Genomic DNA, 19,080 nt, shown 5'->3' with positions numbered 1-19,080 from the left:
TTAAAATGGCCATCTTGCCAAAAAGCAATCTACAGATTCAATGCAATCCCCATCAAAATCCCAACTCAGTTCTTTATAGAGTTTGAAAGAGCAATTCTCAAATTCATCTGGAATAACAAAAAACCCACGATAGCTAAAACTATTCTCAACAGTAAAAGAACTTCTGGGGGAATCAGTATCCCAGATCTTAAACATGCTACAGAGCAATAGTGATAAAAACTGCATGGTATTGGTACAATGACAGGCGAGTGGATCCATGGAATAGGATTGAAGACCCAGAAATGAATCCACACACCTATGGTCACTTGATCTTCGACAAAGGGGCTGAAAACATCCAGTGAAAAAATATAGCCTTTTCAATAAATGGTGCTGGTTCAACTGGAGGCCAGTGTGCAGAAGAATGAGAATTGATCCATTCTTATCTCCTGTACTAAGCTCAACTCCAAGTGGATCAAGGACTTTCACATAAAACCAGACACACTGAAACTAATAGAAAAGAAACTGGGGAAGACCCTTGAGGACATGGACACAGGGGAAAAGTTCCTGAACAGAACACCAATAGCTTATGCTCTATGATCAAGAATTGACAAATGACACCTCACAAAAGTACAAAGTTTCTGTAAGGCAAAGGACACTGTCAAAAGGACAAAACAGCAACCAACAAATTGGTAAAGGCTCTTCACCAACCCTAAATCCGATAGAGGGCTAATATCCAATATATGCAAAGAACTCAAGAAGTTAGACCCCAGAGAACCAAATAACCCTATTAAAAATGGGGTACAGAGCTAAACAAAGAATTTTCACATGAATTTTGAATGGCTGAGAAGCATCTTAAGAAATATTCAACATCATTAATCATTAGGGAAATGCAAATCAAAACAACCCTGAGATTTCACCTCACACCAGTCAGAAAGGCTAAGGTTAAAAACTCAGGAGACAGCAGGTGTTGGCGAGGATGTGGAGAAAGAGGAACACTCCTCCACTACTGGTGGGATTGCAAGATGGTACAACCACTTTGGAAATCAGTCTGGCAGTTCCTCAGAAAACTGGACATGACACTTCCGGAGGACCCTGCTATACCTCTTCTGGGCATATACCCAGAGGATTCCCAGGCATGCAATAAGGACACATGCTCCACTATGTTCATAGCAGCCTTATTTATAATATAGCCAGAAGCTGGAAAGAACCCAGATGTCCCTCAATGAAAGAATGGATACAAAAAATGTGGTATATTTACACAATGGAATACTACTCAGCAATTAAAAACAATGAATTCATGAAATTCTTAGGCAAATGGTTGGAACTGGAAAATATCATCCTAAGTGAGGTAACCCAATCACAAAAGAATACACATGGAATGCTATCACTGATAAGTGTATATTAATTAGCCCAGAAGCTCTGAATTCTCAAGACACAATTAGCATAAAAAATGATACCGAAGAGGGAAAGAGAGGGCCCTGGTTCTGAAAAGAGTTGATCCAGCATTGTAGGGGAGTACCAGGACAGGGAAATGGGAGGGGGGTTATTGGGAAATGGGCAGATGGAAGGGGGCTTATGAGACTGATGGGGAGGGGGAACCGGGAAAGGGGAAAGCATTCGGAATGTAAACAAAGAATATGGAATGTTTAAAAAAAGAAAATATATCTGTATTTATCACCTTGCATATAGGTCAAGTTCAAGTGGATCAAGGACCCCAACATAAAAATGAATATACTGAATCAAATCCTATTTTTAATGATGGCTCTTAAACAGTTTAATCCCTCTTGTAGCCCACCATTGACCAGAAGTAGTAGAAACGAAAGGATATGGGGAAGTGGACCTTTTTAGAAATGGCGTCATTGGAGCAACTCTTATCTTTTTTTGTCTGGAAATCAGTAGTTCAGTTCATAGAGTCCATAGCTGCAGCTTGATCCACTCATATCACAAACAGTTCATGTATACACCAGCAGTCCAGTTCAATAGAGTCAGGACAGCAAACAGGAATCAGCAGCAGTGGCACTACCTAGCAGAGACAGCCAGTCCTCACCCTCAGAACACGTCATCAGGAGTGAATAGGAGGGACGCCAGGAGAAGTTCTTGGCTATGTCTCTCTCTATAAGCAAGCCTAGCTCAGCCTCTGTCACTGTCCATTGAGTTTTGCTTATATTCTCTCCAAACCTCACATGTTCTCCATGGCTCTAGCCTCTATCACTCGACCAATCAGTGGAAGTGACAGGAAACTAGGACAATACCAGAACTTTTTTTTTTTGGCACACTTTTATGTAGTCCCAAGGAATGGAGCTCAACTATGCAATGTAAGGAGGACCAATACATGCATATAATTAGCAGAGATTCCCTCATTATGTCTCCTTTCGCATGCTTGCTTTTGAAGAATATCCTTTCTCCTGTGTCTGTTTCAGTGAAACATTCCTTCACACATCTGCCTTAGCTTTTCACCTGTGGCCACGTCAAGAAAAAACTCCTTCATGTGGTTGCCCTAGCAAAACACCACCCATCACAACTTGCTTTCCACTTCATTTGACTACTCTTAGATTTTAATAGTTTCAATGCATGCTTTATTGTGATGTTGACTGAAGAAGCAGTAGTTACATATTTTGTCAAATGCTTTTTCTTTTTTCTTTTTCTTTTCTTTTCTTTTCTTCTTCTTTTTTTTTTTTTTTTATGAGACAGGGTTTCTCTATGTAGCCCTGGCTGTCCTGGAACTCACTCTGTAGACCAGGCTGGCCTCGAACTCAGAAATCCTCCTGTCTCTGCCTCCCAAGTGCTGGGATTAAAGGTGTGCGCTGCAGCCACTGCTGCTGCCACCACCACTGCCTGGTGTCAATGCTTTTTCTTATGGCTAGACAAGGATTATCCACTTATAGGAGGTTTACCTTGATTTTAGATTTTTGTGTGTATTTGTGTGTGCCTCTATGAGCCTATGTGAGCCACTTGTGTATACAGGCCACTAGAGGCCAGAGGGCATCGGATCCTCCGGAACTGAAGTTGTAGGCATTTGTTGAGCCTGGCCCAGGTTCTCTTGGAAGAACAGTAAGCACTCATAACAGGTATACTCTCCCCTGAGACCTCTCAGGTATATTTTTAATTAACTTGTTTATTTGGTCATTCTACTAAAATGAAAATGTTGTTTTTCATGATTAAAAAAAAATGTGTGAAACACAACATTCAAATTGCTTATTGTATACAAAGCTTTTCTTCATTTGTAAGTTCTACCCTACAAGCCACTTGAGTTGCAGCCTGAAATGAAATCCTAACAGCCTTATGTTAGGGCTCCACCCAGGCATTCTTGGCATGTTTCAGTAAGTTCTGTTTTTCTTCAAGAACATTTATTGATAATGTTACATTTTTCTCCAACCATATCCTTACTGCCCCCATGACTTCCCACTGTTTCTTCAAATAGTGTAATAAATAGATATTAATTTATTCAAATGATGTTTATTGTATATTTTGTGACAGTCATCTTGTCTTGGTTGAGGATACTTTAAAAGACAAGATCAAGTCATTGTTTTTATTCAGTTGACATCTTAGTGGGTAAGAGCACACTGCCAACAAATCACATTGCTCTTTGCTTTGAAGGAAGCAGGAGCTGATATTAAGAGGTACAAATTATGGGAGTGAGGTACAGTATACTTTCAAGAATTCTGGAACTTCCTCTCTGGTAATATTAAAAATAAAGATTTGGTAGCTATCAGCATTTACTCAGTTATAGCTTCGTGTCTCCAGTACATTCTTTGGCCTTAATTGGCAAAATATTGGTTTCGGAATTAAAAACAAAGAAGCCATCAGAATACCATATAAAATATTAAAACCGTGGTGTCTATTGCTCACCCCTATTCTAACCTAAGGAGAAGAATCTTTTAGACCTATTTTGGATAAACAGAACACCAACATACTTCCCATTTGAGTCAGCTTTCATTAGGATGTTAGGGTTAACTTTTTGTCTTAATTTTGTGATAAATACAATCTTTCAAACATAGGCCTCCAGTCTCAACTTGAATATCAAGGGTGGGATGAAATCACCTGAACCATGGACCGACATGAGGAATTCTCTTAAGACCAGCATCACAGAGAATATTGAAATTCCTATTCCAGAACGAGGGTTTAGGGATAGCCTAGGATAGCCGCAAACGAGGAGAGGAAGACACTCCACAGGAAGGCACACCACACACTTCTCTCTTCCAGAGCCTCAGGAACAGATTTAGAGGCTCGCCCCACCCATTTCCGGGTTCTTGGCGCCGCGGCCGTCGCATGCGTGATGACGTTTAAACCCCTGAAGACTCCGGAAGTGCGACTGGAACTTGGTCGGGGCGCCGATCTTGAGAGAGAAAGTGGGAGCCGGGGCGCAAGGGAGTTCGCCCAGAGATCTGGAAGGCCACGCCTCCTTGCGCCGACCGTCTCAGCCTTGCAGCTGGGGACAGAGTCAGGTAGGACTGCGCTGGCCGCCTCTGCGAGCCGCCGGAGGGGCTGGCCTGGCTGGGAGTCGGGTGGGATGCTGGCTCCGGGGTCCTGACTGTCAGAAGCCACGCGACGTCTCTGATCCACTTCTCTCATCTATGTGCAAGATCTCATCTATGAGGCTAAAGGACTGCCTCACCTGCCTTGTCCACTCTCCAGGCAGGAGGAACACGTGTGACCCGGGGTGGCTAGCCTGTGTCTGAGTCCCTGAGACTGGTTTTCACCAGACACCTTAGATGGGGGAAGAGACTCTCCACTTACTGTATTGCAGTTGTCTGGTTGAAGGTTTTAGTTGTTCGTTATCATAAAAAGACTGTCAACCACTGAAGCTGTAGCATACAGTTATAGCCAACATTGAAGTGCACTTATACCCTCAAAAACTTGTGTCTTGTGAACGTTAGTAGGATGTATACATTCTTCTGTAAGTTACTTACATTCAGAAGCAGACCACATCATATTCTTGCTTTCCCAAAGTGTCTGTCCTTGGAGTCAAGTAACTTCTGTCTAAGAGAGCGTGGGCTACATTTAAAAGACAAATCGTACTGTGTATTTTCCCCAAATTCTCTAGAAAGCTGTATTGAGAAAGTTCTGTGGTCTGGACCGGTTACTGCCTTGTTTTGATTGTTTGGAAATAGGTCCATTGCAGTGGTGCTCATGGTTTTGTTTTGTTTTAAAGAACTGTCAAAGTATTCTGTTTCTCTTTATTCTTTTTCCTTTCTTGTGAGGGACAGATACCCCTTTTCATTCTCAGACTAAGAGCAGGCAAAGTTTGGGATTTATTGTCAGCGCTGGTATGGTGCGTTTTATAAGCTTTCCTACTTTTAAACTGGGAGTCTGGTCCCTTTAACTGTCAAAGGGATGAGAACTGAAGGGCTGCCTAGAATGGCTCTTTGACTGTGACTACAACTGCATAAACAGTAGTGAGAAGCCTGGTGAGGAAAAATGAAGCAAGTGGAGGGGAGAAGGGGCTGTGAGAACCTGGACTCTACAGTTATGGGGGGTGTGCTTTAGGTGAGTACAAAGACTCTAAGACTGAAACACATTTGTTATTACTTGGAATAATAAAGATATAGGCCTTAATAGTCTGGAGAAAGAATTTTCAGTGACTTGTTATAGTTATCATAGATCATATTTACTGATCACCAGCTTAGCTTTGGGAAGAGAATCTAGGGTCAGTGCACATGTAAAGGTACTTCCGTGCTCAATAAAGAGCAACATTTAGTTAATGTAATGTATGCTGCCCTTTGTTTTTGTTAGATTGGATTTGCCCAATAGTGTCAGTATTTAGTGAATATGTCTCTCCTCTTTTCCAATTTTACTTTTCATTTTTTTATCATTATAGTAAAATGTACCTAACAAAGTATTTTATTAGGGCAGCAAAGGCAGGAGGATCTCTGTGAGTTCAAAACCAGCCTAGTCTACAAAATGAGTTCCAAGATAGTCAGGACTGTTAAACAGAGGAAATCTGTCTGTCCCCCCCCCACCAACCCCCAAAACAGGGTTTCTCTGTGTAGCCTTGGCTGTCCTGGAACTCACTCTGTAGACCAGGCTGGCCTTGAACTCAGAAATCCGCCTGCCTCTGCCTCCCAAGTGCTGGGATTAAAGGCGTGTGCCACCCCTGCCTGGAACTCTGTCTTGAAAAACAACAACAACAACAACAACAACAACAACAACAACAATTTCAAGTATCCAGTTCAGGAATACAAATGATGTTCCTGTTGTTGAATAGCTATCATTGCTGTTTGTCTTCAGTGCTTTTTCATTTTTCCTGGATGAACCTCTGTACTTATTAAATACTACCTCTTCATTACCAACTTTCTTTAGCCCCTGGCAACAATGGAGCTTCTTTCTGCGTTTATGACTCTGACTACTGTGGGCATATCATATGAGTGTACTCATACAGCATTTGTCCTTTTGTGACTGGCTTACTTAACTTAGGACAATGTCCCCAAGTTTCAACTACTTTATTACATATGTCCTTCCTTTAAAAGCTGAATATAATAATCACTGTATAAATGTATCATTTTTTAATTATTTGTTTGTCTGTGGATACTTGTTGTTTTTACTTTTTTTTGGCTACTACTGTAAAGATGCATAAACATCTGTTTGCCTAACTTTCATTTCTTCTGGCTAGATATCCTTAAGTGAAGCTGATTAAATGAAAATTTGGAATAGTTTACATCTTGAGTTCATCTTTTAAGGTTGGCTCCTCAGAGGAGTGTTATGGGGAAGAATCTGGTCCTGCTTGGGGGTTTCCCTCAGGTCCTGCTTGGGGGTTTCCATCATTGAAGGCGTGCCCTTGAGGAGGGAAGGGGGGCCTTAGCCCCTTCCTCCTCCCTTTGTTTCTGCTTTTTGACTAGAAGTGAGCCATTTGCTTTGCCTTGTGCTCCTTTCTGCTCCCCCCATAATGTGCTGCCTTCCACAGGCACACAAGGAATAGGGCCAACTAAAGGCATACTGAACCCTCTAAAATTGTGGGCCAAAGTGACCTTTTCTCTTTATATGCTGACTACCTTAGTGTCTGTTATGGTGACAGAAAGCTGACTAATGTGATTCCGTCTCTAAGTTTTTAAGGAATTGTCATACTGTGTACCACAATGACTACCCTTTCCCCCCACCAGTCATGCACAGTGTTCTAATTTCCCTACAGTGTCCACGTGTTCACAAAACCTTTAAAAAAAAGGTAATGGCCATACTCAGAACTGTGTAGGACTCTGGTCTTGGTTCACAGTCCTATAGTATTGGTAATGTTAAATACTTTTTACTGTGCTTTTTGGTCATTGACATATGTACTTTGGAGTTTTTGAAATAGTCTTTGTAGTCTAGTCTGGTTTCAAACTCAGTGATGCTTCTGCCTCATCCACACACATAGTGAGATTAAGTAGGCTTACAGGTGTGGCAACCCGTCCCAGCTCTTTGGGTCATGTGTTGTACTAAGGACTGAACCTGAGGCTTGTGCATACTAGACAAGTGCTGTTGCACTCAGGTATGTCTCAGCACATTAATTTAAGACCTGATTTCAGTAAAACGTTTTAAGATTTATTTGTGATATTTTAAAGTATTAGGTTGCCTTTTAAGATGTAAAACACCATGTGTTTTCTTGCTTTTTAACCTTAAAGTTCTATAATAGTAAAAGCCCTCAAATGACTGTAGGCTAGGTATCTATACCCTATACTTAGAAATTAAAAAAAAAAACAAAAAAACCCAGAACTCCAAAGTCTCCTTTGTACAATGAACAAACCTTTCAGTATCACATTATGATGAGAATATCTCAGAGAAACCAAAGATCTTTGTTTTGCTTTGTTGTTTTCTTCTTTAATTGAAAGGAAAAAGGCTTATTGATTGGCTGGATGTACCTGTGAAGTGGACGACTGTCTTAGTAGGGTTTCTATTCCTGCACAAACATCATGCCCAAGAAGCAAGGTGGGGAGGAAAGGGTTTATTCAGCTTACACTTCCATGCTGCTGTTCATCACTAAAGGAAGTCAGGACTGGAACTCAAGCAGGTCAGGAAGCAGGAGCTGATGCAGAGGCCATGGAGGGATGTTTCTTATTGCCTTGCTTCCCCTGGCTTTCTCAGCCTGCTCTCTTATAGAACCCAAGAGAACCAGCCCAGGGATGGCACCACCCTTGATCACTAACTGAGAAAATGCCCCACAGCTGGATCTCATGGAGGTACTTCCCCAGCTAAAGCTCCTTTCTCTGTGATAACTCCAGCCTGTGTCAAGTTGACACACAGAACCAGCCAGTACACCCACCTTTGTTTGCTAGCTGAGAAGGACACAGAAGGAAAGTGATGAAGAGAAAAGATATGCTGGGCAACAATAAAGCAGTCTGTGGCTAGACAGATAAAGACAAAGGAGGTCAGCAATAATAATAGACAGTGAGCCCCATGACTGACAACACCGAAGAACCGAAAGCCAAGTAATGAGATAGAATAGATTCACAGATAGAATGGCCTGGGGAAGAGGTGGAGAGAGCGCAGATCCCCAGTCACTTCTCAGCATGTGGTGGTTCTGAAACAAAATACTGGGCCCTCAGTGATCCAGGGGGCCCTGCTCCATATCAAGTAATATGTTTCAATTTCTGTGGTTTGGTCGCCATTGTTGGAAGGGGTGAGCTGTGTACAGTTCTGTAGAATAAGTGTAAGTTCTTGAGAATATGTACCACATGATTTTTGTTCCTATGACAGAGATTTAGTTGAGTAACACCCTTTCCCTCTGACACAGGCTCTTACTATGTAACTCTGGCTGGTCTAGAACTTGCCACATAAACCAGGCTGGTCTCGAACTCAAAGAGATCCACCTGTCTCTGCCTCTCAAAATCTGGGATTAAAGGCATGAACCACCATATTAGATATTAAAATATTTTTTATATTTAATGTTTAAAATAGAAAGAAGTATCTTACTGAAGGATGCTTGAATATCCACTAGGTTAGAGTAGCTGAGTAACTTTTTTTTCTTGCAAACATCATTTATTTCAAACTTTGGACATATGCTTACAAACTCTTTCAGTTATAAAGCTCATTTAAGTCAACCATTTTTCTGTAGTTTAAATAATGAATAAAGAATATTATGCCATAAATTTCCTTATGATTGTTGGCTAACTGAAATTTATTAATTTGCTACATATGGGGTGACAGATGACTGACTTGCTCGAGGCTTTGCAGCTAAGTTACATATAAGTTAGAGATGGCAGCACTAAATTGCTTTCTCTATATCATTTTCCCCCGGATTTTGGAAGCACTTTGCTTTGCAATGTATATAATAATTTTTGTTTCTGAGAAAATATTACTGTAAGGATAGATCATCAGAGCAAGCATTTATTGTGTGTACACTTCTTCATAAATGGTTTTATATTTGATGTAAATATAGTGTTAAATCATCATAAACATAGTCTTTATTTAGAGTTTAAAGGGGTGATAAGGCTCGAGTTGTGGTTAAGAGCCTTTGAAATTTCTTTAATAGCTCCTTAGAACAATGATTATGACCAGTATACAACCAGTACACAGCAGTGTGACTATAAGCCATTATGGGAGCATTATCATCATAATCAGTCAGTTATAAGAAATCCGCATGAGAGTTACTTTATGTGGCGCAACAATTTAGAGTGAATGTCCAAGAGAGCAGAGGCATGAAGGCTTTTTCCTTCTGCAGAGCATAACTTACCTTTATTTACCTTGTATAAAAGATGAAACAAGCTGGGATTTAGTCCAATTATAATACCAAATGAGATTATTTAAAAGTGTTAAAAGGTTGATTAGTTGGTAAGTGAGAGGTTATGTTGCTTTGAATACCTTCATTTATTCTTGATATCATTTATCTTTATAATGAGGAAGATTTTCTGATATTAACTTCAATTTAGAAATTACATTAACCCATCTGGATTACCTCTGATATAATTGGGATGATTTCTCTTTTTATAAAAAAATAATTTATCAATTACTAATAATACTTATTATTATTATTTACTTATTCACTTTACATCCCACTCACTGCTCCCCCTCCTGGTCACCCTCTCCCACAATCTTTTCCACATGCCCCCTCCTCTTCTTTGAGATGGTGGAGGCCCCCTGCCTGCTGTCCCTCTACCCTGGCTTATCAAGTCTCTGTGAGGTTAGGTGTATATTTTCCTGCTAAGACCAGACAAGGCAGCCCAGCCAGAAGAACATATCCCATATACAGGAAACAGCTTTTAGGATAGCTCCTGCTCCAGTGTTCCTGGGCACGCATGAAGACCGAGCTGCACATCTGCTACATATTTGTGAGGAGGCCCAGGCTCAGCCCAAGTATGTTTGGTTGATGGTTCAGTCTTTGAGACTCCCAAGGGTCTCCTGGTCTTCCTGTGGGGTTTATATCCCTTTGGGGCCCTTAATCCTTCCTTCTACCCTTCCATAAGAGTCCTCAAGCTCCATCTAATGTTTGCCCGTGGGGGTCGGGTGGAGCCTCTGAGAGGACAGCCATGCCAGACTCCTGTCTGAAAGCATAACTGAGTGTCATTAATAGTGTCAGGGATTGGTGCTTGCCCGACATTGGTGCTTGTCTAAAGTTGGGCCAGTCATTGGTTGGCCTCTCCCTCAGTTTCTGTTCCATCCCCTGTCTGTGCATCTCTTGTAGACAGGATAAACCTTGGCTCAAAAGTTCTGTGGTTTGGTTGATGTCCCCCATCCATCCACTGGGGTTTGGCATGGAGGTGGCTTCCACAGGTTCTACATTCCCACACAGTCAAGAACACCCTCATTGGTTCTTGTGTACCTCCCCCATCCCAGGTCTCTGTCTCTTCCTGGACATGCCCCTCTATCTCCCCACCGCAGTCAGCTGCAGTCTAGCCACTCTTCCTGTCCCTCCCTACACCTGATCTAGAACCCCCTCTCCATTCTCCTCCTCATCCCCTCTCCCAACCAGTTTCCTCCTTCTATCTGCGTCTTATGACTATTTTATTCTCCCTTCTAAGTGAGATTCAAGCCTTCTTGTTTAGCTTCTTTGGGTCTGTGGAATGTAGCATGGGTATCCTGTATTTTATGGCTAATATCCACTTATAAGTGAGTACATACCATGCATGTCTCTTTGGGACTGAGTTACCTCACATATTCTCAATATCCATACATTTGCCTGCAGAATTTATGATGTCTTTGTCGTTAATAGCTGATATCCTTTCTTTAGTTGAGGGACATGTAGATTGTTTCAAGTTTCTGGCTATTATAAAAGAAACTACTATGAATATGAACAAGTCTTTGTGGGCTTGTGGAGCATCCTTTGATTTATGCCCAGGAGAGGTCTATAGATGGGTTTTGAGGTAGAAATATTCCCAGTTTTCTGACAAACTGCCAAATGATTTCCAAAGTGGTTGTACAAGTTTGCAGTCCGACCAGCAATGGGGGAGTGGTAATAGCCATTCTGACTGGTGTAAGATGGAATCTCAGAGGGTTTTTTTTTTATTTGCATTTCCCTGATGAGTAAAGACTTTGAATATTTATTTAATATTTATTTAAGTACTTTCTGGTCATTCAAGATTCCTCTGTTGAGAATTCTTTGTTTAGTGCTGTTTCCCATTTTTAAATTGGGTTATTAGGGCTGATTGTGCTTAAATTCTTGAGTTCCTAATACATTTTTGATATTAGCTCTCTGTCCAATGTAGGGTTGGTGAAGATCCTTTTCAAGTGTTTAGGGCATTGTTTTGTCCTATTGACAGCATCCTTTGCCTTGCAGAAGCTTTGCAGTTTCACAAAGTCCTATTTACCAATTGTTGATCTTAGAACCTGAGCCATAGGTGTTCTTTTCAGGAAATTGTCTCTTGTACCAATGCATTCAAGTGTTGTACTGGCTGGTTTTGTGTCAACCTGACACAAGTTCCAGTTATTACAGAGAAAGGAGCTTCAGATGAGGAACTGCCTCCATGAGATTCAGATGTGGGGGCATTTTCTTAGTTGTTGTCCAAAGGGAGGGCCCTTTGTGGTGGGACCATCTCTTGGCTGCTATAAGAAAGCAAGCTGAGCAAGCCAGGGGAAGCAAGCCAGTAAGTATCATCCCTCCATGAACTCCGCATCAGCTCCTGCTTCCTGACCTGCTTGAGTTCCAGTCCTGACTTTCCTTAGTGATGAACTGCAATGTGGACGTGTGAGCTGAATAAACCCTTTCCTCCCCAACTTGCTTCATGGTCATGATATTTGTGCAGGAATAGAAACCCTGACTAAGACAAAGATATTTTCTACTTTCTCTTCTATGAGATTTAGTGTATTCAGTTTTATGTTGAGGTTCTTGGACTTGTGTTTTGTGCAGGCTGATAAATGCGATTTATTTTCATTCTTCTACCTGTAGAAATTCAGTTAGACCAACATTATTTGTTGAAGATTGCTTTTATTTTTCCATAGTATGGTTTTGGCTTCTTTATCAAAAATCAAGTGTCCATAGACATGTGGTTTTATTTGTGGCTCTTCAATTTGATTCCATTGATCAACATGTCTATTTCTGTACCAATACCATGTAGTTTTTATCACTATTTCTCTGTAATACAGCTTGAGGTCAGGTATGGTGATTCCCCTCAGATGTTTTTTTATTGTTCAGGATTGTTTTGGCTATCCCGGGTTTTTTATTTTCCCATATGATATTGAGAATTTCTCTTCTAAATTGTGTTGGAATTTTGGTGGGAATTGCATTGAATCTGTAGATTGCTTTTGATATGATGGCCATTTTCACTGTGTTAATCCTAGATACCCATGAGCATGGGAGATCTTTCTATCTTCTGATATCTTCTTCAGTTTTGTTCTTCAGGGGCTTGAAGTTCTTGTCATATAGATCTTTCACTTGCTTGGTTAGAGTTACACCAAGGTATTTATATTATTTGTGACTATTGTGAAGGGTGTTGTTTCCATAATTTATTTCTCAGCCTTCATTTATATAAAGGAAGGTTACTGATTTGTTTGAGATAATTTTATATCCTGCCACTTTGCTGAAGTTGTTAATCAGCTGTAGTAGTTCTCTGATTGAATTTGGGGGGGTTGGTTATGTATACTATAATATCATCTGCAAATAGTGATACCTTGACTTCTTCTTTGCCAATTTGTATCCCTTTAATCTTTTGTTATCTAATTGCTCTAGCTAGAACTTTGAATACTATATTGAATAGATGAGGAGAGAGTGGGCAGCCTCGTCTTTTCCCTAATTTTAGTGGGATTGCTTCAAGTTTCTCTCCATTTAGTTTGATGTTGGCTGTTGGTTTGCTGTTGTTGGTGGAATTTTTGGGTTTACTTATGTATGCTATCATATCATTTGCAAATAGTGATATTTTGACTTCTTTTATAATTTGTATCCCCTTGATCTCCTTTAGTTGTCTTATTGGTCTGGCTAGAACTTCAAGTATTATCTTGAAGAGGGGAGAGTAGGCAGCTTTATTTTATCCCTGATTTTAGTGGAATTAATTTATGTTTTTTCCGTTTAGCTTATGGTGGCTATTGGCTTGCTGTATATTGCTTCAATTATGTTTAGCTTTATGTCTTTTATCCCTGATGTCTCTAATACTTTTAATGTGAAGAGGAGTTGGATTTTGTCAAAGGCTTTTTCAGCATCTAATGAGATGATCATGTGATTACTTTTCTTTTAGTTTGTTTATATGGTGGATTGCATTGATGGATTTTCATATATTGAATCCTCACTTCATCCACGTGATGCCTACTTTATCTTGATGGATTATGTTTTTGATGTGTTCCTAGATTTGATTTGAGAGTATTTTATTGAGTATTTTTGCATCAGTGTTAATAGAGAAATTGGTCTGAAGTTCTTTTTCTTTGTTTAGTCTTTGTGTGGTTGAGGTATCAGGGTGACTGTGGCTTCATAGAATGAGATTGGCAGTGTTCTTTTTGTTTCTATTTTGTGAAATAGTTTGAGGAGTATTGTACTAGCTCTAGTTTGAATATCTGGTAGAATTCTGCCCTAAGACCATCTGGCCCTAGGGTTTTTCCTGTTTGTTTATGATCCTTTTAATGCTTGCTTCTATTTCTTTAGGGGTTATAGACCTGTTTAAATAGTTTAACTAATCTTGATTTAACTTTGGTAAGTGGCATCTGTGTAGAAAATTGTCCATTTTGCTAACATTTCCCAATTTTGTGGAATGTAGGCTTTTGAGATAAGACCTACTGATTCTTTGAATTTTCTCATTGTTGTTGTGTCTCCCTTTTCATTTCTGCTTTTATTTGGATACTGTCTCTTTCTTTTGGTTAGTTTGGCTATAGGTTTTCTATTTTATTGATTTTTTTTCAAAGAACCAGTTTTTGGTTTCATTGATTCTTTGTATTCTTTCATTTCTAACTGATTGATTTTAGTCCCAATTTTGATTATTTCTTGCCTTCTACTATCTTTGTATGCTTGTATCTTCTTCTTTTTCTTTGTTTTGTTTCTAGAGCAGTCAGGTGTATTTTCAAATTGCTGGTATTGAGAACTGTCTAGCTTCCACTGCCAGTCCCTCCACAGAACTGTGAAGAGGCCTGAGAGCTCAGGTAGGACCACCACTGCTGCTCAGAGGAACCTGTCCGGAACTCTCAGGCAGGTGCCTTCCAGCTTCTGTATCTGGCTGGGGACCATCCTCTGCCTGAATATGGATGCGGACCATATCCAGGTGGTGCAGGGAGACAGCTAACCTCCCAGGACTGTGGAGAGACCTGACAGCACAGAACCGATCCTGGGCCACAGAGCTACATACACAAATACCACCACGAGAGAGCTGGTCTCCCAGGAGTGTCTACATACCTGTGTGCACAGAGGGAACAGGATCCCAGAAGTATAGATACACAGGCTTGCAGGACAGATAAGCCACAGTCAGAGACAGCAAGCCAGCTAACACCAGAGATAACCAGATGGCAAAAAGCAAATGCAAGAACATTACCAACAGCAATCAAGGCAACATGGCACCATCTGAACCTAGTTCTCCCACAACAGCAAGTTCTGAATACCTTAACACACCGGAAAAGCAAGATCTGGATTTAAAATCACATCTTGTGATGCTGATAGAGGACTTCAAAAAGGACATAAATAACTCCCTTAAAGAAATACAGGAGAACATGGGTCAACAGGTAGAAGCCCTTAAAGAGGAAACACTAAAATCCCTTAAAGAATCACAGGAAAACACAAACAAACAAGTTAAGGAACTGAATAAAACCATCCAGGATCTAAAAATGGAAGTAGAAACAATAAAGAAATCACAAACTGAGACAGCTTTGGAGATAGAAAACATTGGAAAGAATTCAGGAGTCATAGATGTAAGCATCGATAACAGAATACAAGATATAGAAGAAAGACTCTCAGGTGCTGAAGATACCATAGAAAACATTAACTCAACAAACAGTTAAAGAAAATGCAAAATGTGAAAAGCTTGTAACCCAAAAAAGTCCAGAAAATCCAGGACATGATGAGAAGACCAAACCTAAGGATTATAGGTATAGAAGAGAGCGAAGATTTAAAACTTAAAAGGGCCAGTAAATATCTTCAGCAAAATTATAGAAGTAAACTTCCCTAACCTAAAGAAAGAGATGCCCATGAACATACAAGAAGCCTACAGAACTCCAAACAGCGTGGACCAGAACAAAAATTCCTCCTGTCACATAATAATCAAAACACCAAATGCACTAAAAAAGAAAGAATATTAAAAGCAGCCAGGGCAAAAGGACAAGTAACATATAAAGGCAGACCTATCAGAATTACTTCAGACTTCTCACCAGAAACTATGAAAGCTAGAAGATCCTGGGCAGATCTCATACAGACCCTAAGAGAACATAAATGTCAGCTCAGGCTACTATACCCAGCAAAACTCTCAATTACCATAGTTGAAGAAAATAAGATATTCCATGACAGAACTAAATTTACACAATATCTTTCCACAAACCCAACTCTACAGAGGAAAATGGGTGGAAAATACCAGAACAAGTAGGGAAACTACACCCTAGAAAAAGCAAGAAAGTAATCTTTCAACAAACCCAAAAGAATATAGGCACACAAAGAGAATTCCACCTTTAACAACAAAATTAACAGGAAGTAACAATCACATTTCTTTAATATCTCTTAACATCAGTGGACTGAATTCCCCAATAAAAAGACATGGAGTAACAGACTGTATACATAAATAAGACCCAACATTTTGCTGTATATAAGAGTCCCACCTCAGTGATAAAGACAGTCACTACATCAGAGTGAAAGTTTAGAAAATAATTTTCCAAGCAAATGGTCCCAAGAAACAAGCTGGAGTGACCATTCTTATATCAGATAAAATCAAATTTCAACCAAAAGTTGTTATAAAAGATAAGGAGGGGCACTTCATATTGGTAAAATGAAAAATCTACCAAGATGCACTCTCAATTCTGAACATCTATGCTCCAATGCAAGGGCACTCACATTCAGTAAAGAAACTTTACTAATGCTCAAAGAACACATTGCACCCACACAATAACACAATACCCCACTCTCAGCAATGGACAAATCATGTCAATTGATAGAAACTAAACAGAGACAGTGAAACTAAAAGAAGTTATGAACCAAGTGGATCTAACATATTTATAGAACATTCCATCCTAAAGCAAAAGAATATACCTTCTTCTCAGCACCTCATGGCACCTTTTCCAAAATTGACCACATAATTGGTTACAAAGCAGGCCTCAACAGATACAGGAATATAGAAATAAGATCCCAAAATAATGGAAAATACACATACACATGGATGTTAAACACATCCTACCAAAATTTATGGGACACAATGAAAACCATGCTAAGAGGAAAACTCATAGCTCTGAGTGCCTTCAAAAAGAAACTGGAGAGAGCATACACTAGTAGTTTGACAGCACTTACGAAAGCTCTAGAACAAAAAGAAGCAAATATACCCAAGAGGAGTGGATGGCAGGATGGCAGGAAATAATCAAACTCAGGGCTGAAATCAACCCAGTAGAAACAAAAAGAACTACAAAGAATCAACCAGATCAGGAGCTGGTTCTTTGAGAAAATCAACAAGATAGATAAACCCTTGGCCAGACAGCACATCGGCACTACCCAAATTAATAAAATCAGAAATAAAAGGGGAGACATAACAACAGAAACTGTGGAAATTCAAAAAAATCATCAAATCCTACTATAAAAGTTTATACTTAATAAAACTGGAAAATCTGGATGAAATGGACAATTTTCTAGGCACATACCAGGTGCCAACGTTAAAACAGGATCTGATAAACCATCTAAATAATCCTATAAGTCCTGAGGAAGTAGAAGCAGTCATTAGCAGTCTCAGGACCAGATGGGTTTAGTGGAGAATTCTGTCAGATCTTTAAAGAAGACCTAATACCAATACTCTTCAAGCTATTCCACAAAATAGAAACACAAGGAACACCACCAAATTCATTTTATGAAGCCACAAAAATGCTTATACCTAAACCAAAGAAAGACCAAACAAAGAAAGAGAACTTCAGACCAATTACCCTTATGAACAATGATGAAAAAAATAGTCAATAAATTTTTTGCCAACTGAATCCAAGAATACATCAAAATGATCATTTACCATGATCAAATAGGCTTCATCCCAGGGATGCAGGGATGGTTCAATATACGAAATTAATCCTCTACATAAACAAACTCAAATAAGAAAACCACATGGTCATTTCATAAGATGTTGAAAAAGCATTTGGCAAAATTAAGTATCCCTTCATGTTAAAAGTGTTGGAGAAATCAGGAATTTAAGGCCCATATCTAAACATAGTGAAAGCAATATACAGCAAGCCAGTAGCCAATATCAAACTAAATGGAGAAAAACTTGAAGCAATCCCACTAAAATCAGGGACCAGATAAGGCTGCCCACTGTCTCCCTATCCAACATAGTACTTGAAGTCCTAGCTAGAGCAATTAGAAAACAAAAGGAGGTCAAAGGGATACAAATTGGAAAGGAAGAAGTCAAAATATCACTATTTTTAGATGATATGTCACATATACTTAAGTGACTCCAAAAATTCCACCAGGAACTCCTAAAGCTTCCCTGTCCTGGCATTCCCCTACACTGGAGCATCAAGCCTTCACAGGACCAAGGGCCTCTCCTCTCACTGATGTCTGACAATGCCATCCTCTGCTACATATGAAGCTGGAGCCATGGGTTCGTTCATACTCTTTGTTTGGTGGTTTAGTCCCTGGGATCTCTGGGGCTACTGGTTGGTTCCCATTGTTGTTCCTCCTATGGGGCTGCAAACCTCTGCAGCTCCTTAGGTCCTTTCTCTAGCTCCTCCACTGGGGACACTGCGCTAAGTTCAGTGGTTGGCTGAGAGCATCTGCTCTGTATTTGTCAGGCACTGGCAGAGCCTCTCAGGAAACATTATCAGGCTCCTGTTAGCAAGCACTTGTTGGCATCCACATTATGGGTTTGGTAACTGTATATGCGATGGATTCCCAGGTGGGGCAGTCTCTGGATGGTCTATCCTTTAGTCTCTGCTCTACATTTTGTTTCTGTATCTCCTTCCATGGGTATTTTGTTTCACAGTCTAAGGACTGGAGTATCCACACTTTGGACTCCTTCTTGAACTTCATGTGGTCTGTAAATTATATCTTGGGTATTCTGAGCTTAGGGTTAAGGTTAGGATTAAGGTTAGGGTTAGGGTTAGGGTTATGGTTATGGTTACAAGACAAATACCAGGTTTTGGTCTCTAGGCAGATGCAGGAGGTAAAGTTTTAAGAACCATATCTGGTATTGGGTAGCCTCCAGCAATGCAAGGAAGGCAGTCTAAACTGCTAAGGAGTGTTAAGTGTGAAAGTGGGGGAGGAGCTCCCCTTTTTTCTGTCATGGAATTATTTCCTCTGTTTTCTTGGATATAGTTATTGCCTTTGGGTTGAAGTTTTTTCTCTAGTTTTTTTTGGGGGGGGTATGGCTGGATTTGTGGATAGATGTTGTTTGAGTTTGCATTTGTCTTGAAATACCTTGTTTTTTCCATCTATGGTGATTGAGAGTTTTGCTGGGTATAGTGGTCTAGGTTGGCATCTGTGATTTTTTTTTTAAGAGTTTGCAAGATATCTGTCCATCTGTCCAGACCCTTCTACCTTTTAGAGTCTCTTTTGAGAAGTTGGGTTGTATGAAGAAGAATGCATATCTATCCATTCTTATCTCTTTGTACTAA

The 19,080-nt window shown here is 40.0% G+C and overlaps 1 protein-coding gene across 4 annotated transcripts in view; it reads left to right on the top strand.

Annotated features, from left to right (window-relative positions):
• The first annotated feature begins 4,276 nt into the window (after window positions 1–4,276).
• Fam172a (family with sequence similarity 172 member A) overlaps window positions 4,277–19,080 on the top strand; it is a 482,169-nt gene continuing 467,365 nt past the window's right edge. For all 4 annotated transcript variants that reach the window (XM_052160054.1, XM_052160053.1, XM_052160052.1 and 1 more), the window contains exon 1: window positions 4,277–4,424. The gene's annotated coding sequence lies outside the window, so the exon portion shown is untranslated. The remainder of the gene's footprint in view (window positions 4,425–19,080) is intronic.

Source organism: Apodemus sylvaticus, chromosome 16, assembly GCF_947179515.1.
Source record: "Apodemus sylvaticus chromosome 16, mApoSyl1.1, whole genome shotgun sequence".
Lineage (NCBI taxonomy): Eukaryota > Metazoa > Chordata > Mammalia > Rodentia > Muridae > Apodemus > Apodemus sylvaticus.
This window is presented reverse-complemented; position numbering and strand designations above follow the sequence as displayed.